This window comes from Papio anubis, chromosome 18, assembly GCF_008728515.1.
Source record: "Papio anubis isolate 15944 chromosome 18, Panubis1.0, whole genome shotgun sequence".
Taxonomy (NCBI): Eukaryota; Metazoa; Chordata; class Mammalia; order Primates; family Cercopithecidae; genus Papio; species Papio anubis.
The window spans coordinates 51630290-51655416 of record NC_044993.1 but is presented as its reverse complement, the minus strand read 5'-3'; the positions used below and the strand labels follow the sequence as shown (position 1 = coordinate 51655416).

General features: G+C 42.9%; 1 protein-coding gene across 4 annotated transcripts in view; it reads left to right on the top strand.

The window, feature by feature from the left end:
- PRKCB (protein kinase C beta) overlaps positions 1–25127 on the top strand; it is a 383326-nt gene that overhangs the window by 87846 nt on the left and 270353 nt on the right. The window lies entirely within an intron of this gene.

Below are 25127 nucleotides of genomic sequence, written 5' to 3'. Positions count from 1 at the left end.
TAAGTAAGAGTATGCAGTATTTGACTTTCTATTTCTGAGTTATGTCTTTCAAGATAATGGCCTTGGATTCCATCCTTGTTGCTGCAAAAGACATTATTTCAGACTGGGCATGGTGGCTCATGCCTGTAATATTAGCAACCTTGGGAGGCTGAGGAAGGAAGATCACTTGAACCCAGGAGTCTGAAACCAGCCTGAGCAACTTGGTGAAACCCCAGCTCTATAAAAATTAAATTAGCCAGGCATCATGTTGTGCACCTGCAGACCCAGTTACTCGAGAGGCTGAGGCAGGAGGATCTCTTGAGCCCAGGAGTTCAAGCCTGCAGTGAGCTATGATCACACAACCGCCCTCCAGCCTGGGTGACGGAGTGAGACCCTGTTTTAGTCAGGACTTCAAGACCAGCCTTGCCAACATGGTGAAGCCCCGTCTCTACAAAAATATGAAAATTAGCCGGGTGTGATGGCGGGTGCCTGTAGTCCCAGCTACTCAGGAAGCTGAGGCGGAAGAATCTCTTGGACCCAGGAGGCGGAGGTTGCAGTGAGCTGAGATTACCCCACTGCACTCCAGCCTGGGTGACAGAGCGATACTCTCTGTCTCAAAACAAAATAATAATAATAATAAAAAAATAAAATCAAAGGTCTTACTCTTTTTTATGGCTGAGTAGTATTCTATTGTGTGTATGTATGTATAGATATACATACATATACACACATGTGTATATGTTTATATATGGTGGTGTGTGTCTATATACACACAATGATATGTATATTTATATATGTAGATATGATATGTATATTAATATGTGCATATAAAAATATATATACATTTTCTTTATCCAGTCATCCATTGATTGATGCTTAAGTTGATTCCATATCTTTGCTATTGTACTGTGATAAACGTGTGAGTGCAGGCATCTTTTATATAATAATTTCTTCTCCTTTGGATAGCTACCCAAAATTCAGGTAAAAGATCTCAGTCTACAAGGCAGCTCCCAAGCTTCAAAAAATTGCCCTGCCAGATTTTTAAAATCAAGTTTTCTCAAAAGCTTTGATGTATACATTGGTCAATGTATTTATCCATTAAAGTATTTATTGAATACTTCTTATTGCATATAGTGGTGGTGGTGGTGGTGGTGCTGAGGTGTCCCACAGTGAACACAACAGGCGTGGCCTCTGCTATTACCAAAATTATTGTCTGGTAAAGAATGCAGACGGCTAACCAGGCAGGTGCCTGTACAGTGACACATGTGCTCTGATGGCTGTAAGCGCATGGTGGGAGCGTAGAGTTGGGTGCTTAACTGAAGGCATCAGGAAGGCTTCCAGGACTAAATGATATCAAAGTCCAACCTTCAGGATGATAGGTTTAACTAAGTAAAGGAGGATATGAAAAGAAGGGGAAGAGTGCTCCAGGCAGAGGAAATAGTATATGCAAAAGCACAAGAGGATTGAAGAACCAAAATAACTTTGGCATGGCTGGAATGAAGGGCATGTTTGTGTATTTTCAGGGCAGGGGATGTGGTTAGGGACAAGTTCAGAGAAAAGGAAGTCAGGAACCCTATCATAAAGGGCTCATCTGTCCCATGAAAGAGTGTACATTATATTCTGAGAGTACAGAGCTTTTTCTTTTTTCTAAGCATTACATGATTAGATTTGTCTTTTAGAAACCACTCTGGCTGCCGTTAAAAATGAATTTCACAGTGACAAGGCTGGAGGAAGGATCTTGGGTTAGGAGGCGGTGGTAGTAATCTAGGCAGGACTTGAGGACTCCTGAGTGGCGGAGAGGAAGGAGAGAGGTGGATGAAAGATTCAAGAAATATTTACGGGGTGTTACTGAGAGAATTTGGTGATTGATTTGGTGTAGGAGGAATGAGAGAGTCAGGGATGGCTCCCTGGTTTCTGGCTTGGGTACTAAGTGGGCTGGTGGTGCTTCTGACAGAGATGGAACCATGGGAGGAGGAACATGTTTTGAGGGAAGGCTGTCTCCCTTTTAGATACCTAGTTGGTGTCCAAATGGCACAGACCAGTTGGCATGTGGATATCTTGGGGCTTAGGGCGTGGATCTGGGCTCAGGGCAGAGATTTGGGCCTCAGCTGCACATGAGTGGTCATTGCAGTCATGGAGTGTGCTGCGGTTTTGCCAAGAGCTCAGTGGATTCAGGCGAGAAGAGAGGAGGGGCTCAGACTGGGGATACTGGCTTTGGAAATACTCTTGAAATATATAGAAATGAAAGAATGTATAGGGCTATTTCCACAGATGTTTATTTATTTATTTTTTGAGATGGAGTTTCACCCTTATTGCCCAGACTGAAGTGCAATGGCTTGATCTCAGCTCACCGCAACTTCCACCTCCCAGGTTCAAGCGATTCTCCTGCCTCAACCTCCCGAGTAGCTGGGATTATAGGCACCCACCACTATGCCTGGCTAATTTTTTTTGTATTTTTAGTAGAGACAGGGTTTCACCATGTTGCCCATGCTGGTTTCAAACTCCTGACCTCAGGTGATCCGCCCGCCTTGGCCTCCCAAAGTGCTGGGATTACAGGCATGAACCACCGCGCCCGGCCTACAGACATTTATTGAGCAAGAGCTTGTGCAAGGCACTCTGGTATGCATGCAGTCAGGGACCCTCTGATGAATGGAACTCAGGCCTTGCATAAGGAAGTGACCTCCATCAGGGGGTGGAGATGCTGTTAGTGAACATCCATAATAGACAAGCGACTGAGTTAGGAGCTGGGGCAAGGTAGAAAAAGGAGGACAGTGGGCGATATGAGCTGGGAAATGCACCTCTGTTGGGGGACAGGGAAGGGCTTCCTGGAGGAGGTGGTGATTTTTGTATCTAGTATTTTTTTTTTTTTTCTTGAGACGGGGTCTTGCTCTTGTCACCCAGGCTGGAGTGTAATGGCACGATCTTGGCTCCCTGAAACCTCTGCCTCCCAAGTTCAAGTGATTCTCCTGCCTCAGTCTCCCGAATAGCTGGGATTACAGGAGCTCACAACCACACCTGGCTAGTTTTTGTATTTTTAGTAGAGACGGGGTTTCACCATGTTGGCCAAGCTGTTCTTGAACTCCTGACCTCGTGATCTGCCTGCCCCGACATCCCAAAGTGCTGGGATTACAGGCCTGAGCCACCACACCTGACCTGTATCTAGTGTTTAAGGAGATGTTTTGTCAGATAAAGCTGGAGTTTTGTAATGGAGTTTTGGAGAGGGGGAAGAGCAGACTGGTTTAAGAGGGTGCTGCATAAGGGATGGCTCAGAGGAGAGAAAGTGTACAGTGTTTTCAGGACATATTAGTCCTTCACCATGGCAGGAATCTAGGCGGCTGGAAGGACATTTGTGGGAAATTGTAGTAGAAAATACGAGGCGGACTTTGATGCCAGGCCACAGAGTTTGAGATCCTTTTTGGAGGCTCAGGGGAGTTACTGAACAATTAGAAACTAAAGGCTGATGTGACCTCCACAGGATGCTGGCTAAACGCATGAACTCTTGACCCAGATGGACCAGGATTTAAGTTTGGATTTTACCATTTTCTTGCTGTGTGGTCTTAGGCAGATTATTAACCTCTCTGAGCCTCAGTTTTCTCATCTGTCAAATAGGAGTGAAATACCTCATAGAGGGTTGTGAAGAGTAAAGTAAACTAATGTGGAGAAGGCATTCTGCAGTGTCTGAAATTCAGCGACCTCTCAGTACATGTTAACATACTAATACTTTCTATGTAATCATACCTGTAACAACACAGAGACGAAGGTATCATCCTTACAACTTGTTCTCTTCTGTATCCTCAGCATCTAGGACAGTGCCTGGCATGTAATGGATGCTGGAGAAATATTTCTTGGGCAAGAAATGAATTGCACCAGTTTCTTTTTGTAAGGGATCTATTTTTTTCTTGTCTGGAAAAATACTTTGATAAAACCTTAGGGAAAAGATGAAATTCCGTTTCTTCTGGAGCTGGGATTTCAAAGAGGAGAGGTCGAGTGCTCTGCAAAGTAGAAGGAGAAGATTTTGGGGCAATGAGGAGGAGAGAATTGATGAGGTGGTGGGGCACAGTGTACTATGAAATGTGACTCTTCCCCTGGGATCCCCGAAAAAATCTTCTGTAACGTTTTGTATATGTAAGGCGTCTTTCTACCATCTGCTGTGGTCGAAATGGGATTTGTAGAGAGCTTATGTGATTCTCAAACCTCCTAGTAACTCTGCTTACATGGAGAGACAGCTGTCTCCAAGCCAGCTGTTGTCTTTTGGACGTGGGAAGCTTTAATCTGGGGAAAGATAACACCTTGAGAAAAGATGTTAGAATTGGAGGGAGATGTTGATGGGACCACTATTTCTAATGCCCCAAGGCAGCCACACTTGGTATGTATTGTGTGGATGGGCAGGTGCACAAGATGAGTTATTTTTTTTCCCATCCAGAAATTTATGGAGGCCTGGCATGGTGGCTCACACCCATAATCCCAGCACTTTGGGAGGCCGAGGTGGGTAGATCACTTGAGCCCAGGAGTTCGAGACCAGCCTGGGCAACATGGTGAAACCCTGTCTCTACTAAAAATACAAAAATTAGCCAGGTATGGGGGTGCCCCCCTGTAGTCTCAACTACTCAGGAGGCTGAGGTGGGAGAATTACTTGGACCCAGGAGGTCGAGGCTTCAGTGAACCATGTTCATGCCACTGCACTCCAGCCTGGGTGAGAGAGTGAGAACCTGTCTAAAAAAATATGAAGTCGCTGTTCTGAAGAGTGTTCTAATGACTTATCTGGAGTTTCTAGGAAAGAAATTAAATTCAACTTTCAATGTCTGTCTTTCTAGATTTTTTCCTTCTAACGTTATTGTTGTTATGTCCTCAAACAGAAACATTTAGTACTTATGAGCTTCATAGGGTTGTTGTGAATTAATATGTGTAAAGCTCTTAGTGCAATACACAACACATAGATAACATTTAATATTATTGTTATTGTTGGGTAGCACTCAGTTCATGAAATTCCCACACGCTGTCAAGTGATAAATGCTATTAATTTGTAAATATCATCGATGAGGAACCTGAAGCTCACAGAAATTGATGACTTGCCTAGGATCGCTCAGAAAGCAGGCAGCAGAGCTGATTGCCATGGTAACCATTTCCAAGCTTCAGTGCCCAGAGATGGACCCAGTCCGGCGTGGGCTCATCCCCTGGAGCACTGTGTCTTGACAGATAAGTAAAGGAAGTCATTAATTTCTGAAAAAAGCCCAGCTGTGGTTGGCATTGTTAGGGGTCAGTGAAGACACGCTCAAAGACCTTACTGTCCAGCTTTTTTAATCTTTCACCTTTAATGCCCCTGTTAGCCCCAGGAACTAACCAAAGGGAAGTCTTCTTTATCACTCCAAGAGGGATGCCATGGTTGTCCCAAGATTCTGGAGCTAAAGGTGGGACCAGGACCAGACTTCAGTTTCTGTGTTTCCAAATCCAGTTCTATTCTCCTCTCAGTAGACCAGGAGGCCTCCAGACAAGACAGATGGCAGACAGCTACAGTAGTTTAAAATAGCCTGAGCTCACTTCTGAGGTAGACATGTGCGTGGAGTGAGCTGGAAGACAGGGACCCCTGTGTGGGAAAGCATTTTGGCAAACAGAAGCCCAGTGGGGAGTTCTGATGCTAGGATGAGTGTCATCAGGTTGGGGTGAGGGTGTGAGAAGAGACCTGAGCAGGTGCCAACCTGAGGCTGAGTGGGGAGGAGAGAAGAGAGAGGACAGGTGCCAGGCAAGATGCGGCACTGCCAATTGGTAGAGGCTTCCTCCCTCCTTTCCAGCTGTGCTACCGAGACGGGGAGGTCAGGTGGTCGTTCTGGAAGGGCTGGTGCCTTTTACTTCCTGGCCTTCTGGCCTGCTGGGTCTTGGAGTCCAATGCAAAATAATGAAGTTCCCATAAAGACAGTTTGTATAGATCCTTTTAGGGTAACTTGAAAGCCTATGCATTTCCTTAACAATGATCAATTCTTTGCTAATCCTCTTTCATCCATATCTGCACCCAGTGCTTGTCACTCTATTTCCATCCTGGATATTTTGAAGTAAATCCCAGACGCCATATAATTTCACTAATTATCAATCTTAATATCACAAAAAGTCAAATAGACGTTGTACATCTTCTGATATGATGCAAAAGAAGTGGCCAACACTATCTGTGCCATATTGTTACTAAAGATCTAACTCCAAATTTACAGGAAATACAGAGAATATGTAGGAAATTCTACGTAGAAATGACTTGGTTTCTTCAGGAAACCAGTGACATGGAAGTGTGAAGAAAGAGAATTAAAAGAAATAGCAATCTAAGACAATGTGTGGACCCCATTTGGAAATAAATTCAAACAAACCATCTGTAAAGAAAACGTTATGAGATAATCAAGGAGAAGGAAACATTAACTGAACTATAAAATGATAACAAAGAATTGTTATTGCTTTTATTGGGTGGGATAATGGAATTGTGGTTGCTTTTTTGTTGTTCCTATCTGTAGAGATATACTGAAGAATTTATAGGTAAAATAAAACTAAGCGATGCTAGGTGGGGAGGAACCTATGCATTTCCTACTTTTTGGCAAACAGGCCCCAAGGTGTGGTCCCTAGCACCTGTGCTGGAACAATGTGACCCAGCATTCCTGCTGATCCGTAATTGAACCATGTATGGCTCCACCTGATCCTCTCTCTGGGGACTGGGACTTAGCATTCAGAAATGCCAGCTAGCCTCCATCAACAGCAGACTGGAAGGATCAGGCATCTCAGGAACCATGCGATGTGCATCAAAAAATAGAGAAAGCTTATCTTCAGAGAGACAGACAAGTGAAGCTGGCTCAGAGGTTATGTGGACCAGAGGGATGGGGGAAACGGTTGCCTTGGTTCTTGACAATCGTACGTTGAAGTCAAACTGCTATTCCTTTCCCTGGTTTCTGTTTGCTTGTAACAGACTTATTCTTTTGCTTGAACTGGGGGTTTTTAGTGGGGTTCTGTTGCTTGCCAATCTTAAGTACTCTGAGAAGCAGCTAAGGAGATGAAGATGGAAAACGTGGTCATGAAGGGAAAGGGTTACTAGAGTCTTTCTGGAGGGAGAATTATGAGGGTTACGAGGATGCAGTTCTGATTGAAGGGGATCTTGTAGGTATCTGGGATTTGGAAGTGAGAATGAATGCTGTAGCAGATTCTATTAGCTACCCATCCAGTGGCCATTCCTTCTTTGTTTCTAGTTTTGTTCAGTGGCAATGTGCCCAGGGGACAGTGCATGCATGATCCATGGTGATCCATGATGATTTCCCTTTCAGTGATTGGTCTAGAAGTGGGCACTGGACCCAGTTTGGGTCATGTAGGAAAGAACTTTCTTTCATCCTTTCTTCCTGCTCTGGAGGCTGTTAGGTGAGGACATAATAGTTGGAGTTATGGCAGCCACATTATGACTATGAACAGATGCCTAGATTTGTAGCGACACTGACTGAGAGCACTGTCATTCTTGAGTCACTCATACCTCCTTCTTTCAGACTTCATTATTTTGGGGATGATATTTATTGATGAGCCCCTTTTGGTTAAGTTGCATATGGTTGGCTGTTCTGTTAATTCAAGCCAGAAGATTTTTAATTGATACAGTTGGGCTTCACAATTTAGAGGTTTGGGAGCAAAATGAGGTGAAAGAGCATGCATGGTTGGGGAAGATAATATTTTAAATCAGAAAATTAACATTTTCTACCAGAAGACCTTCAATTATGATATAGCCTGGTTTTCAGAGTCTTTTGAGAATGGTATGAACTGATATCCATCCATCCATCCATCCATCCATCCATCCATCCATCCATCATCCATCCATCCATCCATCATCTTCTGTTTGTTGATTTTCTATCCATCCATCTATCCATCCATCCATCCATCCATCCATCCATCCATCCATCCATCATCTTCTGTTTGTTGATTTTTTACCCACTCATCCATCCATCCATCCATTTGACTTTCTTTTTATGAAACTTTGCCTTTGAGCACTGGAGGATTTCCTTCCTGGACTTGCTTGGTTCTGTCTATTATCATGTGGGTATAAAATGCTTTTCCTTCTCCAATTAGGTCACATGTAGAGAACTGATATTAAATAGTTATGGTGAAAAGTGTCTTTCTAGGGACACTTTGCCTTCTGCAGTGTCTGGCATTTCTAAGAAATGTTGATTTTTAGGCATTGAGAAAAAAAGCTGGGGTTTTTTTGACATTAAAAGTTCTAATTTTCCCTTATTTTATTCCCTGGAGCTTCTTTCAACATATTCAAGCACTGTTAGCTTCAGGCATGGCTTTGTGGGCTGGAAAGGGCCAGGGCGTATTTTCAGAGGAATCTTGTGAGATTGAATTAGCAATGCTGCCTTCAGGGGATAATTATTATTTTAATAGGAAGATATTATTTGTTTTTTGATTCTTAGGAATTGCTCTTTCTCATATAGATGCACTTGCCTTTGTTACATTCATAAGTTCCATAAAATATTTTCAGCGTGTAGAATTTTTATATATCTAGACCGTTATCTGTTTCAGGTTAGGAATGGTCAGTGTTTATACGTGCACCTAATCTCTTGTAGTCTGTTCGTTACTGGGATGGTGGTGATGGAGGCACTAGAGGGTGGAATTTGCACACATGGAGAGAGGAGATGGTGCATGTCAGTGTGTTTTCCAATTGAGGCCCTTGGGGTTGTGGGTGGGGAGGAAAGAGGAGGAGGAGGAAGCCAGTGTGGTAGGAGTGTGATCTACATTCTCAGGAAGAACCATATTTGATTTCATTTAGAAAACGGAATTCTAACTTCTTGAACAAAGTTGGCTTTTCTTCTCTGAACCTGGCCTTTGCAAGTGCTTGAGTCTTCGAGTATGGTGATGCCTGAGGGAGAGGAGGGATTTGCTTGGGGCAGCAGGCACACCTGGAATCATCGACCACAAACCTGGCTGAGCACAGAGCCACCTGGACAATGGGCTTAATAGGTACATACTGAGAACTTCCCCTCAGGCATGCCAAGTCAGGAGGCTGTCACCAGTGACTGCACCTTGGAGCGATCTGGGGATCTTTTAAATGCCCCAGTGCCCTGGCTCTACCTCGAGTCAGTGAAAGCAGGCTGTCTGGGAGTAGAATCAGAGCAGCAGTATTCATTAAAGGCTCTCCAGGTGATTGTCATCAGGATCCAGGTTTGAGAGCCACTGGGGGGAGACAATCTGTACTTTCTATAAAGCCGGAAGCAGTCAGTTTTCTGAACATCATTGATTAGACCATAGCCATTTTCCAGTACAGACAAAGTAGGTTCTCTCCTCCCATCCCCCGACTGCAGCAAACTTCTCACTAATGGGTATGCTTTGAGAAACACCAAACTGCAGGGACCCAAAGAAGCATATAATTAAAATTAAATCACACAAGCTTTGGGCATATCTATCCCTCCTCCTCCCCCAAATTTCTTTAAAAATAGTGTTTTAAATGTATTTTTTGTAGTATGTTCACAGGATTCAAAAAAATACAAAATGCTGCACTATTCACAGTAACAAAGATATGGCATCAACTCAGGTGCCCATCAGTGGCAGAATACTATGCAGTTATAAAAAAGAATGAAATCATATCCTTTGCAGCAACATGGATAGAGCTGGAGGCCATTATTTTAAGCAAATCAGAGCAAGAACAGAAAACCAAATACTGCATATTCTCACTTATAAGGGGGAGCTAAGTATTGAGCATACATGGACATAAATATGAAAGTAGACACTGGACTACTGGAGGGCTGAGGGTGGGGGTGGGTTAAAAAACTACCTGTCAAGTACTGTGCTCACTGCCAGGGTGACGGGATCTGTACTCCAAACCTCAGCATCATGCATTATTCCTGTGTAACAAATCTGCACATGTACCTACTGTTTCTAAAATGAAAGTTGAAATTGAAAAAATTGTTTAAAAACCATACAGTTTAAAGTCTCTTATTCTTTTCTGTTTTCCATCCACCCATTTCCCACCCCCTTCTCTGGATATCCTCTCAGAAATCTTTTCCTTCACCCCGTTTGTTGTCACACAAAAGATGACATACTGCAACCTCTGTTCTCCACCTTGATTTTTTTCTTCCTAATATTTGGCTAGTAAGCACCAGCATGGTGTAACAACTGGCATTTGTCCTGATTTGTTGAGCATCCTCACTGACTGGCAGAAGCTTATATGGTGCTGCCAGTCTTTAGATATTTGAATTACTTTCCCTGTCCACCCCACGTCTTGAAGATCTCTCTATAGCAATACAAAGACAGCTTCCTTATACTACTTTTTAAAATAGATGTAAAATATTTATGTATTTGAGACAGGGTCTTGCTCTTACCCAGGTTGCACTACACTGGTGTGATCTTGGCTTACTACCACCTCTGCCTCCGAGGCTTGAGTGATCCTCCCACCTCAGCTTCCCAAGTAGGTGAGATCACAGGTGTGCACCACGACACCCGGCTAAAATTTTTTCTTGTATTTTTGGTAGAAACAGGGTTTCACCATGTTGCTCAGGCTGGTCTCGAACTCCTGAGCTCAAGCAATTGACCTTCCTTGGCCTCCCAAAGTGCTGGGATTACAGGTGTGAGCCTGGCCCAAGTATTCATTTTTAATAGATGTAAAGTATGGATAATTCATAATTCATTAAACAAGACCTCTAGGGATGGACTTTAGGTGATTTCCAATGTGGGGCCATTACAAACAATGCCATTAAGAATAGTGTGGCAAATGCATCACTTCAGATGTGTAGAAATCCATCTGTAGAGTTCCCATAAGTGCTATTTCTTGGTCAAGGGGCATGTGCTAGAGTATTGTTAGCAACAGGAAATTTCACAAAGGCATCACATTTTCCAGTTTGCTGCAGCAGGCAGCTCAGGTTCTGAAATTGTAGTAGGTACAAGGTTTTATTTTCTTTTTTTCCATTGGTGGCTTTGCGGAACTATCAGATGGGATAGCTGAAAAATGTACATCTAATGGTTTTAGAGGAGATGCTTCTGGAGCTGCAGTTCTCCTAGGACCTTTCTTGAACGACCTGCAGGCATCATCTGATGTTTGTTAAAAATGTGGACCCTAAGCCCCATTAGAATCTTTGAGGCAAGGCCCAATAAATTTTTAACATGAGCTTCCCGAGCGATGCTTCTGTGCACTGAAATTTCAGAACCACTGCTCTAAGGGATTTGTTGTAGAACAATGCTGTGAGAGGACATCTTTTCATATGATTAGCACAGTGGAACCACACTGGTTTACTCGGGACAAAGTCTGCGACTGCCCTGAACATTGCAAGCTTGATAATGCCAAGAAAAGACTGAGTCTTGGCATTGGGTTGAAAATAACATTTGGCTACCAGCCTCTGATGCAGCATTTACAAGTTTGCCCTCAAATGCCCTTAGAATAGGAGGAACAGGGTCAACAACACTGAAAATAGTCAGATAACCAGTTGCTGGAATCTCAGTGAAATATCCATTAACTCAAAGGCAGATGGTGCTGGATTGGATCCACCCTTCACAGTCAACACCTCCAACAAGATGTAACAAGACCAACTGGAAATGGAGAAACCCTTTGTCTTCCATTGTCCTATTACTAGACTAAGAGACCTAACTTTGTACCAAGTGGAAAGTCACCCTTTTCTGCTCAAAATTAAGTTTTTGAAATGACCAGAGGCCTCTTACGATGGCTAATTTTCCTACATTCAGAGAAGCCAGGAAGGGAAGGGGAGGCAGTTAACTTGTGCACTGGTTTGTGTAGGGGACTGCTGGTGGTAAATTGAACCTTCAGTTGTGTGGCTGCTATACGTTAGGTGTATAAGAGAGACCAAAGGAACTAAGGTGTGAGTGCATCGTGGAATCAGAGAATCAGATTGTGGAGGTGGGAGAAGAGTCTGAGGCAGGTCAAGAGAGCTGCAGTGGATGAGTGCTTGCTAGAACCCCAGTGCTATGTGTGTAGTGCTGCCCTCCAACCATGGCTTGAGAAGAGGACTGGACCATTACTAGCGAAAGCATCGCTAGCAAGGGCAGTCTACGTGACCAATCTTCTGGCAGACACAGGGCCTGGATATATCTTTCCAATGAATAATCCAGTACTTAAGACAATGCAGCTGCGTTTACAGAGTTTTGAAGGGAAATGTTATCATCTACATATTTGATTCTCAGTCAAACTGTCACTTATGTGCGAAGGCAACAGAAAGACAGTTTTCAGTTATAAAAAGGCGCTGCAAATCTACCACCACTGAAAAAGTTAATTGAAGATGTACTTTAATTGAGAGCAGATCCAAAATTAGGAATTTAAGAATGAAAAAGTCATGGTATGAAGGAAATGGCATGAGCACTTCCAGTAATTAAACATAATATTGAGTCCAAATAATTGCTGTAATTCTCCAATTAAGTGTCAGACAACAAAAATTATTTGTGAATGAGTAGCTATGTGGTGTAAAATTAACTTCATGATCTATTTGAGTGAAAAATCCTAGCATATAAGTGAAGACAGGGAAGTAGATAACATGGGAGCCAGGATATTAAAACTTAACTTTATCTATCATCTTTTATTGATTTTACTTATTATCTTTCATTGTGGAAGACAATCAGAAAACATGCTGTCAACTTTCTTTAATCACAATGAAATAAAACTAGAAGTTAATAACAAAGGTTAAAAAAATCAATGACTTAAAAATAAAATACTTTCCTTAATGACCCTGGGACATGTTCAACATAGTGCTGTATATTCCTGTTGGTCCTTATCATTGCAATAAGGCTGAAAAAAAAGAAAAACATACAAAGAAAAAAATAAAAATGTATTTATTTACAAATGACATGCGTATCTGTGCAGAAAATACCAAGGAATCTATAAAACAAACCAACCAACCATAAACAAGCCATCCTACAACAAATAAGTGAATTCAGCAAGGTTGCCAGATACAGGGGAAACATACAAAAAAAATTGTATTTCTATAAACTAGCAATGAACACGGGGAGACTGAAATTGAAAATATAATACGATTGACAATTGATTGCTCAAAGGAAAAAAATAATTAGCTGTAAATCCAACAAAATATATACAGGACTTATATACTGAAAACTATAAAATGCTGATGCTTATATTCTGAAAACTGTAAAATGCTGATGAAAGAAATAAAAGAATATCTACATAAATGAAGACATACTGTGTTCATGAATTGAAAGACTCAATATAGTAAAGATAGGAGCTATCCCCAAATTGATATACAGGTTTAATGTTATTCTTATAAAAATTCCAACAAAATTATTTTGTATATATAAATAACATTATTCTATAATTTATATGAGAAGGCAAAGGAACTAGCATAGCTAAAACAGTTTTGAAGAAGTAGAATAAAATGGGAGGAATTGGTCTACAGTAATCAAGGCTGTGTGATATTGGTGGAGGGACAGACACGGAGATCAATAGAACAGAATAGATAACCCAGAAATAGACCCACACAAGTATGCTCAATTGATTTTTGACAAAGGCACAAAAGCAGTTCAATGGAGAAATGAATTTTCAACACGTAGTGCTAGAACAATTGGATATTTATTGGCCAAAAAATGAACCTCAGCCTAAGTCTTGCACTTTATACAAAAATTAACTCAAAATTGATCATGCTCTTAAATGTAAAATATAAAACCATACAACTTTTAGAAGAAAACATAGGAGAAAATTTTTGAAATCTAGGGTCGGGGAAAATTTCTTAGACTTTACACCAAAATCCTGATCCATAAAAGGAAAAATCGATGAGTTGGACTTCATCAAAATTAAACGCTATTGTTCTGCAAAACCCGGTTGAGAGAATGAAAAGACAAACTATAATCTGGACCAAATATTTGCTAATCACTTATCTGACAAAGGACTATTATCTAGGATACATAAAGAGCCCTCAAGTTTCAGCTGTAAGAAACAAACAATCCAGGCCGGGCGCGGTGGCTCAAGCCTGTAATCCCAGCACTTTGGGAGGCCGAGACGGGCGGATCACGAGGTCAGGAGATCGAGACCATCCTGGCTAACACGGTGAAACCCCGTCTCTATTAAGAAATACAAAAAACTAGCCGGGCGAGGTGGCGGGCGCCTGTAGTCCCAGCTACTCGGGAGGCTGAGGCCGGAGAATGGCGTGAACCCGGGAGGCGGAGCTTGCAGTGAGCTGAGATCCGGCCACTGCAGTCCAGCCTGGGTGACAGAGCGAGACTCCGTCTCAAAAAAAAAAAAAAGAAACAAACAATCCAATTAAAAAACAGCAAAAGGTATCAATGGACTTTTCACCAAAGAGGGAATACAGATGACAAATAAACACATGAAAAGATGTTCTACATCATTAGCTTTTAGGAAAATGCAAATTAAAAGCACAATGAGATATCACTACAGATCAAAATGGCAAAACTGAAAAATAATGGTAATGCCAAATTCTAGCAAGGGAGGATGAGGAACAACTAGATCATTCACACATGGCTGCTGAGAATGGGAACTGCAGTAGCCACTCTGGAAAATTGGCAGTTTTTAAAAACATGTCAACTGCCCTGTGACCCAGCAATTGCACTCTTGGGCATCTATCCTAGATAAATAAAAGCTTAAAGGCTCACGCAAAAACTTCTGTGTGAATATTTATAGCAAATAAGGAAAAAAACCCCACAAGAGAAACCTAAGGTAAACCGGAGTAAGAATATAGATAAGAATATATAATATTTTATATTCTGATGCAATATAGCATTAGGATATATAAAAAGGATTGTGTTGATAACTTTAAGAGTTAGTCCTGGAAAACAGAACAAAGCAAAGCAAACAAAAGAGCCAATAAAACATCTACTTCTAATTATATATTTAACCATATAGATAGCTCATACATATATACACATCACACATATATTTATGTAACATATACAATGAATATATATAGCAAATATATAGATGAACAATATGCAAGTTAGAAGTGAGAAAGGACATATAAATCCAGAGATAGAAAAAATTGTAAGACAAGATGTGCTATTACAGTGGTGTTCAGACCGGTACTCTCGGATTCATGTCGTAGCTTTTCCACTACTGTTTTCTGACCTTGAGTGATTATTTACTCTCTCAGTCTCAGTCTCCTCCACTATAAAACAGGGATAATAGTGCAGTAGTTGTATGGGTTTGGTTAAATAATGCATGCAAATAGCTCATCCCAGTGCTGGACGCCTCATAGAACTAGGATGACAGCTGTTTTTCAATTTTTGGTGTTAAGTTTGAAAGTCCAAGAAGACAGAAATGCTCAAATTGTCTACCATAAAAGATAGTCTGCCTAGATTAGGGGTTGGCAAATGTTTTCTTACAGGACTAGATAGTAAATATTTTAGGTTTATGGGGCATCTGAGCAACTACTCAATGCTACCATTGTAGCATGAAGGCAGCCGTGGACAATTTATAAAGAAGTGAGCATGACTGTGTTCCAATAAATCTTTATCAAAACAGGTGGCAGGCCTGCAGGCTGTAGTCTACTGGCTTCCAGTCTAAACCAATAACAAGAAGGAACTAATGAAAATTTTCAAAATCATCCCCAAAACCTATAGAACAAATGATCCTTTTGGTTTTTAAAACATTTCTCTAGACCATAGAGAAAAAGGATACTGTCTCACTTCTTTCCTCTGACCCTAGCATCATACAGACACAAAAATCTAACAAAGATAAGGCAAGAAGTTATAAATACAGAGAAAATAGTCCTAAATAAAATCTTGGCAAGTTGAATCCTCTTGGATATTAAAAGAACAATGCATCATGATCAAGGAAGGTTCATTCTAGAAATACATTATGATTTATTATTAGGAAGTCTATTAATACATCCCATCAATATGTCAAAGGAAAAATGTGATCATAGATGCAGAAAAAAGCATTTGTTAAAATTTCAATATTTGTTCTTGGTGAAAATTCTTAGAGAAAGGACTAAGAATAAAAAGATACTTCTTCAGCATGATGAAGACAATCTGTAGCCAACCAATAGCCAAAAATATACTTAATTTTGAGATACTTAAGGAATTCCCACTAAAGTTAAGAATAAATGAAAGATGGTTGATCGCAACACACTGTTATTTGTCATTGTTTTGGATGTTCTAGTCAATGAAACAAGAAAAGAAATAGATATAAATAGTAATTACATATTGGAAAAACAAATACCAAATTAACATTATTCACAGGTTATATTATTTAGTTTAGCAACTCTAAAGGAATCCATTGAAAAACTATTAGTACAAATATGGGAATTAGTTAAGGGGGCTGATTACGAAACATGTCAACCAAAATCAATAACTTTCTTAGAGAGCATCTCTAACTAGGTGGATGACATAATGGAAAAATAATCCCTTTCGGTCTCCAGATGCCACCAGCTCCCTTTTCCTCCTCCGTGTGCTTGGCAGAAGGCCAGAGGAAGGACTGTAGTCCTCTACTACAAGGGAAATGTAGGAAACTGGAATATTAACCATGGATTGGCAATCTGTACGTCTAAAGGAAAGTGGTTTAATTTTCTTTTAAATGTCACACTTGGCATGCCGGATCCCCATGCCGTCGGAGCATAACAAAGTGATAGAGCATGGGCATAATGTGTTTCAGGGAAAATGTTTAGCATTTGCACAGTTAGGTTCTCACCAGTGGTGTGTTCCTTCCGTAGACATGTGAGCCTGGAGCTTGGAGCTTTGGAGTTTGAGAAATGGCTTGATGAGGGCAGTGAGAAGCTCTGGAAAGGATATGGATAGCAGCTCGATTCAAATTTTATTTTTGTCTTCTTTTCTAATTTTGTTTACTTCAAGCACTTACTCCACTTCTTTGAGCCTTTGTTGCCTTGCCTACATACTGAGGATAATTAAACCTTTCTCCTAGGGTCTTGTAGCAGTAAATATGATTGGATGAAAAATACGAAAGCATGTCAACAACTGCTTGTTAAAAGTTAGTTACCTTTCTGCTGCCTTCTTATGCTTGGCTAGCTGCCTTGACTCTTTAAAAACATCAGAAAGCCCAACCTTAAACTCCTTTTTGGAAACTAAGCATTGGGTCCCAGAGTTTGAGGCATCTTAACATCTGCCCCTAGTCTGGTTCAACTTCTACCTGTTTCTCAACTTTGCTCTCATTTCAGGAAAGGAGACAAATGAATTATTCACAATTATTGTCTCTTGAGGGGCAGTGACTGTCTCTTCTAACTCGTTCTTCCCCGCACCCCCGCCCACAGCATCCAGAGCAACTCTAGGAATAGGAGTGTAGAAATAAAACCCAGGAAAGAGGGACTTCAGAAACAAGAGGCAATGCCATGGACAGGGGTGGCAGAACTGTTGCCCTTCCAGTCTTTGCTCTGTCATCCCTCAGCCTTGTTGCATGGGAAATTCAGTCAACCTCTGAAGCTTCAGAGTGTTCTCCACTATAAAAGGAGAAAAATGATCCCCTACCTTAGGATGTTGCTGTAAAGGTTACGTATGTGGTACAGTGGCTTATGCCTGTAATCCTGGTGCTTTGGGAGGCTGAGATGGGAAGATCACTTGAGGTCAGGAGTTCAAGACCAACGTGGGCAACATAGCAAGACCCCATCTCTACAAAAAAAATTAAACAATACTAACTGGGCTAGTTGACATACACCTGCAGTCTCAGCTACTTGGGAGGCTGAGGCAGGAGGATCACTGGAGCCCAGGAGGTGGAGGTTGCAATAAGCCATGATTGTGCCACTACATTTCAGCCTGGATGATAGAGTGAGACTCTCTCTCCCTCTCTCTTTTTAAAGACTACATGTGTGACTGTATCTTATTTAACTATGTTACACATACATATAAATATACATTCTGTTTATTATTAGCTCATATAATATACAGACTCTGCACCTGTACAAATGTAAAGGCAATACATTTTACATAGGAAAAATGGTTGAGTCGAATGATTTAATTTTTTTAAAATCACACAATACTTGCATGAAAAAGCAACAAGCGTGAACCTCCTGGGCAGATAGAAGTGCAGTGCTTTGTTTCACAAGTACCATCAAGCCTAACCTTTATTGTGGGCTTATTATGTGTCAGGCCTGTTCTAAGATCTTGTTAATGAATTGATTCATTTTTTTCTCATAACAACGTAGAGGGGAAAAGATCACATGGGGAAGGCACCAGGTCCCTGGACTTTGCCTCAAGTGCTCCTGGCATTTTGTAGAGAGGTAAGGGCTTGGTTCCTTATGGACTTTTAAGCTCATGATTGGTTTGGTCTGGTTTCAAGTCTCATCTTCATATATGCTGTTAGAAATCATCTCATTTTAGGAGAGAAATTCAGAGTCAACACGGAAACTGAAAAGCTCTCGTATTGCCTGAGGTCTCAGAATAAAGGGTGCCTTTATTTTCACTTTTCCAAATAATCTATGAGAGGGACTTTTAGTGTATCCGTAAGATGTGATACTAACATAGTATCTGCATATTGTGAAAAATTTATAACTGTATCCAGAAAGGTTATTTGACTCCATTGCCTCAAAGTCTATATAATTAGAATTCCATGATGTCATCTTTGAGCTTTAATATAGCTTAAAATTATCCTTCTGTAGGTTGTGTTTCTTTCTGAAACATTTTAAATTTAGAAAATTAACTTGTTAAACTTTTTTAAGTTAAATCTTTAGTTTTTTTTTTTTTTATTCACCCTGCTGTGGGAGTCAGAATGACAAATGCTTGAGTCATCAAAGTCAAATGTTAGGGCATGTTAGCCCCTATGGGAAAGCTAAGGTCTCCATGGCCCAAGAATCTAACTCTACTTATGGGGATAATTATCTCCCATGATCTCTGTGTTTTGCCAACGTTCCTTCTTGGCAGGACTTAGGAGTGCAGATGGGCCCCAGAGAGCATGCCTTGCTCAAGCCAGGTCCCCCTCCTGCTGCCACTTTGGGTGACTGGAAGAAAAACCTCACAAAGGATGTAGTGTCTGCGGATGGGAGACGGGTCTCAATTTTCCTCCATCACCTGCTCACAAACTCTCATGGGGTTCTGGGTCATGGTGCAGCCCTAGGTCATCAGTCCTCCAAAAGCTGATTTGCTGAATTTCATGTGAATCGACTAGCTTCATGTCAGCATTTTAGGGAAGATTTGATTGGTCTTTGTGCTTGCTTTCTGCTTTTGCAGGCTGAGAAATAATGAGGGGAGAGAATGAGGGACAGAGAGGAGGGGACTGAGGGGGCCAAGGAGGTTCCGAAGAGCAAAAGTGGAAGAGAAAGAAGGTCAGAGAGGAGGCCGTTGGGGGATGAGGGGAGAGACCAGAGTTCAAGAAGCATGAAGATATTGAGGGCCAGAGGGGACTTCTAGGGACATGGAGAGGCTGCAGGACAGACAGGGGGCTAGGGGAACGGGACAGTAGCCCTTTCATTTCAACGATCAAAGTTCCCAGCTTTTTGACACCACAGGGGCACCCTGACAATTCTGGCAATAAGAACATGAAAGGCCTGGTCTTTATTTCGCTGAATTCCTGCTATGTGTGGTGAGTGCGAGTGAGCCAAGGGGAAGGTGATCCTATTGTCAGGGGGTAATTTACCATGAATAGGGGATGATATGGAAATGATGTGTGTGATCCTTCCTCTGCCACCGTTGGGACTTCTTATTAATTTCCTTCCCTCATTTATCACAGCCGTGAAAATGCTTTTTCTGGTATGATGGATGACAGATGGCAGGGTGCCGGCAGCCCTTCTGGAGGGATGGGAAGCTATGTGTGTCCACGGTAGGGGTCCAATAAGTACTGGCTGAATGAGGAAACGAGGAGCCTACACTGTGGGCTCTCTTTGGGGCGGGTGGAGGTGCTGAGTGACCTCTCAGTTTCCTAGAAGTCACAGGACAGAAGCTGTGGAATCTCCGTGGTGGAAAGTCCTGATTTGAGGATCAGGGAGGGAGAGAAGCAGCAATGGTGTGCTGATAAATGTTTAGTAATTGGCTCTCTGGTAAAACAACAACAACAACAACAACAACAGAAACAAACAATGAACAACCCTGGTATGCAGTGCTTGCTGCTGGTCAGTTTCCATGGTGTAAATACTCTCACCATGGTCAGTTACATGTGCCATCATTGAACACAGAATACGGAAGAGATCCACACCGTTGACTCATAAGCTGGCCCTACCACACCACCAGGGGGAATACATATTGGGCAATGACTGATGGCAATAGAAACACTCATGCTTCTTTCTCCTGCCGTGACTTCATGTATATGACATACATCCTCTCATTTTACCCTTGCAGCAACTCTGAAACCTAAGATTTATTTCCTCATTGCAGGTGGGGAAGCCAAGGCTCAGAGGGGTTAAATAATGTATCTGTTATTGTACAGCGAATCAGTGGCAGAGTGGATTCTAAGATTCGTGCCTTCTCGACTCACTTCGCTGGGCTGTCAGTGGTTAAGGGATGAGTTACACAAGCCACCTCTGATTATTAGAGAATGACAGGGCTGGCTAATTCTGCCTGGATAGTATCGAAGAGGAGCTTCATTCAGGGGCACCGCTTTGCTAAAGAGATCACCCAAAGAATGAGTAGCTGTGAGTCACCAGGTACCCTGAAGTGGCACCTGGAGGTACAGCTGGTAAGATGGATGACAGATGCTGGTACCTTGCTGTCTGTCATTTATCATATCAGTTGTCAGTCACCAGGTAGACCTAGCGGTAAAGGGTAAGTTGTATCTCTTGCCTAAACCTCAGTTTCCTCACCTGTAAAACTGGACCCTGAAAGTCTACTTTACAGGGCTGTAGGGTTAAGATTTAATGAGTTAAGTCCGTAAAAATCCTAGCGTAGTGCCAGACACAATGGATCCAGAGAAATGCTGATTCTGGGCGGGGTAACTTTTTCTTTTTGAATTCCTCTTTAGACCAGAACTGACTAAGATAGGCTTTTCAAACTTTAGCATGCAGAAGAATCACCTGTGGATCTAATTAAGATGCAGGCTGTGATCCAGTAGGTCTGGGGAGGGGCCTGGAATCCTGCATTTCTAACAAGCTACTGGATGGTGCTGATTCTGCTAGTCCATGGATCACACTTTTTCTTTCATTCTGTCTTTGTCTTTTTTTTGAGACAGTCTTGCACTGTCATCCAGGCTGGAGTGCTGTGGTGTGATCTTGGCTCACTGCAGCCTCCATCTTCTGGGCTTAGGTGATTCTCTTGCCTCAGTCTCCTGAGTAGCTGGGATTACAGGCATGTGCCACCACAGCTGGCTAATTTTTGTATTTTTAGTAGAGATGGGTTTTCACCATGTTGGCCATGTCTCTAACTCCTGACCTCAAATGATCCACCCGCCTTAGCCTCCCAAAGTGTTGGCATTACGGGCGTGAGCCACCGTGCCCAGCCCGTGGATCACATTTTGAGTAGCAAGGGGCTAAGGGATCCTGACATAGCATTTCGGGGTCCTGCAGCTTCAACTTACTCTGCTGCCTGTTCCCATGACCTCTAAGACTGCTCTTCTTGAGACAACATCCTTCTTGTTCTGCACTGGTTCCTTTGGAGCAGCTGCTGAGCCCTGCTAAAGGCATCTTTCTCAGTGCAATACTAGTTTGCTGCAGAGGATCTGGAACCTGAGCCCCTCTACTCATTCTCCTTGATCTTAGTTTTGGTTCTGCCAGGACTTTGCTGGGCAATCTTTGTCATGTCCTTTCCCCTTTTTAGATTCAGTTTCTTGATTTGCAAAACAAGACAGTAGGAGAGAGTCACTTTCTAGTTTAGGCATTCTGAAGTTCTGTGAATCTGTGATACCAGCTGGTTGGTGCATTTTCCTGCCAGGCCATAAGCAGTACTTGCCTTTATTTCTGGGCTCCGGTGGGGGTCTCCAGAGACACTTAGATGCATATAGTCAGGACAAGAGTTAGGAGGAGTAAAGGGAAGGGTTTAATCCAAACCTTTTGGAATAGTAACAGGGTGGCCCAGAGAGATGAAGAATGATTGGGGCACAGGAACCTTCTTGCTTTGGGGCCTAAATGACATCTCCAGGGAATGGCTACTCATTGGGCACATATGAACCAGGCACTGTGCCAAGAGCTAAGGGGAGACATTTGTCATTCTTTCTGGCCGCACACTCTAGAACCACTTTTTAAAAAATGTTTGTGAATTTGCCACCTCATAAACCCATGTCTCTTTAATGTACAACTCAGAAACCCACTCGCCCAACCTCCCTTGCAGCTAGAGCACAGACATGTGACCCAGGATCTGTCAATCAGGTGAGTCCTTGCTGGACTTTGAATTGGTGGCTAGAAGCAGCAGCCACTGCGTTTGATCTGTTCTGGAGAGGGAGGCGTTAAGTATGTCCAGACTGCAGAGTCAGCTGTGGTGAGGCTTCTAGCAAGATTTGTCCCTTGTGAATGTTGAATATTCACAGCATCTGTAGTGCAGACTGCCTCATCTGGACTCTGGAGCAGTGGCAGCGGGTTCTGTCCTGTGGTCTAGATGCTTCTTCTGGCTGTTTAAAGGTGTCCTAATTGGATTCTCGGGGCCTCCCAAAGATTGAGTGTCTTTCCTGCTTAAACTGGTTAGAGTGGGCTTCCATGTTTATAAATAAGAATCTTGACTGCTTACAACACTTCATGTGTGTTATCTCATTGAATTCTTTTTTTAATTTTTGAGGTGGAGTCTTGCTCTGTCGCCCCAGGCTGGAGTGCAGTGGTGAGATCTTGGCTCACTGCAACCTCCGCCTCCCAGGTTCAAGCGATTCTCCTGCCCCAGCCTCCCAAATAGCTGGGATTACAGGCGTCCACCACCATGCCCGGCTAATTTTTGTATTTTTAGTGGAGACTAATAGGCTTTCACCATGTTGGCCAGGCTGGTCTCAAACTCCTGACCTCAAATGATCCACCTGCCTCGGCCTCCCAAAGTGCTGGGATTACAGGTGTGAGCCACCGTGCCTGGCCCTCATTGAATTCTCATAGTAACCCAGAAAGGTAGGTGTTATTATCCTCTTCTTGTAACTGAAGAAACTGAGGCAAGAAGAGATGAACTAACTTGCTCAAGGTTCCACTGTTGACAAGTGGAGGAACCAGGATTTGAGTCCAGATCCTCTGGTTCCAAAGCACACATTCTTAACCACCATGCATCTCCTGTCAGAGATTTGTGGGTGTGGAAAGGTCCTTGCAGATCACTTGTCAGTAGTAAAGGGTTTCATGAGATCCACACCTGGGCTGGGCACGCCTGTTGGTTTTTTACTGACAATGCATATTTTTTCGAGGAGCGATAATCAGAGGCAACTGTTCTAGTGACAGTGTTTCAGGCATAAACACTTAGCTTTGGCCCAGAGGTTGCACTGTGTGAGACCACAGGTGAACACTAGAATGTTTACACTCTTCCGGAGTCTGTAGGTGGATGCCAGGGACAGAGAATGAGATTGTAACCCAGAGAAAGAAAGAAAGAAAAAAAAGAAAAGAAGGAAAGAAAAGGAAAGAAGGGAGGAAGGAAGGGAGGAAGGAAGGGAGGAAGGAAGGGCAGAAGAGCGAGCCAGCTTCTGGGGCTTCCTTAGATAAGGAAGAGAGAGGAGACCTTGGCTCAAGCTCAGAAACTGGCTAAAACGCAAGCCCAGTCACCTAGTGATAAGCAGTGCTTGGTTCTATTAACTCTGACAACCTAGTTAGTACTATTTTGGGCAGAGCTCTTTGAGAAGCAGTTTGGCTAACGGGTCAACCTCAGCTGCTTCTCACGGTCTTGGAACTTTCCTGGAGGTTCAGCTTCCTCCCTTCTGCCCCCCTTTCTCCTCTACCTTCTATCATTTTATTCTTTCTTATGTCTCCTTTATTTTTCTTCAATAAGTATTTTTGAGCACCTATTGTTTAACAATACAACCAATATTTATTGGGTGTCTGTTCGGTGCCACTTACAGGTCTAGGTGCTGGAGATACAGCAGTGAACTAGCCAGACAAGCTGCCATAGAGTTTCCAATTTAGTGGCAGTGGGGTGGTCCAGTGGGCATGAAGCCAGGCAGATACCAGTTGATGAGGTGGTGGTAGTTCCACCCAGTCCTAGGAAGATAACATTCTTATCCCCATTTTACAGATGAAGACACCGAGGCCAGAGAACTTAAATCAATTGCCTGAGGTCTCACAAGTAGGCTGGGATCTCTGTGAGATCTAGGAGTGCCAGAGCCACTTGGGTCCAGCCACCCACACCTCTTCCCTGTGCCTCAGGCTGGGATGACACACAGAGCCTCTCCTTTCTCCCTCACCTGGGCCCAGAAACCACCTCCTTCCCTCTCCTTGCATTGCCCGCTGCCCATGCTAACCCAAGGATCCTCGCCATGGAGCGGATGTGGCCTCCCCAGTGGCCCACTTCCTCCTGCTTCTGCCAACAGCAGCATCAGCCCCTGTGATTTGAAGTTTCTTTTTTTTTGTTTTGTTTTTCTGTTGATCCCTCTAGCAGCACCAGATGTGGGTGGGGAGGAGGGTGGGTACACCCACACTCTCTTCAGCCTGGAGGTAACCTAGGTTCCAGACTCTGTGTGTCCCTGAATGGTAATAGTGACTCTCTTCTTGGCTGTCTGACCCACTGGGTCCTCCCACTCCCCAACTGGTGCTCCTGCTTTTCCTCAGAATGGGGGGCATAAATCTTCTTCCAGTCCCAACCCATTGTCAGGCAGGACTTCCTCCTGGAGGACTGACTTCGCAGCACTGGGCCAGCTAAAAGCTAAGCAGTATGGGTAAGAGCACGGGGTTCTGGAGTCGGAGAGACCTAAGTTCAAACCCCAGTGCTGCTGCGGACAAGCTGTGTGGCCTCAGACAAGTTGATTAACCTCTCTGAGTTCCTTTTAAAATAGGCTGAGGTCTGTAGGGATAAGGTACCTGAGGTCTTAGCTCAGTGCGTGGCACAGAGTAAACCCACGTGTTGGCTGTTTCCATTATTGGGTAGAACGGAGGGGCCTCCTAGTGTCCGTGGCATCTTGGGCCTGCTGCTTTCTTGTCTATCTAGGCCTTGGTTTTGCCTTTCAGGCTGGTGCCTCTTTGCAGTTTCACTTTAGCAAGTGAAACTTTAGTTTGCCTCTTGTTTCCTGATCTGTTTCCTCCTTATTCTCCATAGTGAATAATCACACATAAGTCTTTCTTTTCTCATGGCAAGATTGCTGTCTGTGAAGTAGTGGAATGCCTGAGCTTCCCTGGTAGGAAAGGAAGAGTGACCAGGATCAAGGGCGCACTCTAGTCCCTGGGTAGCAAGCCCTGTTCCCGCCTTGTCCCCGGCTCCTGCTC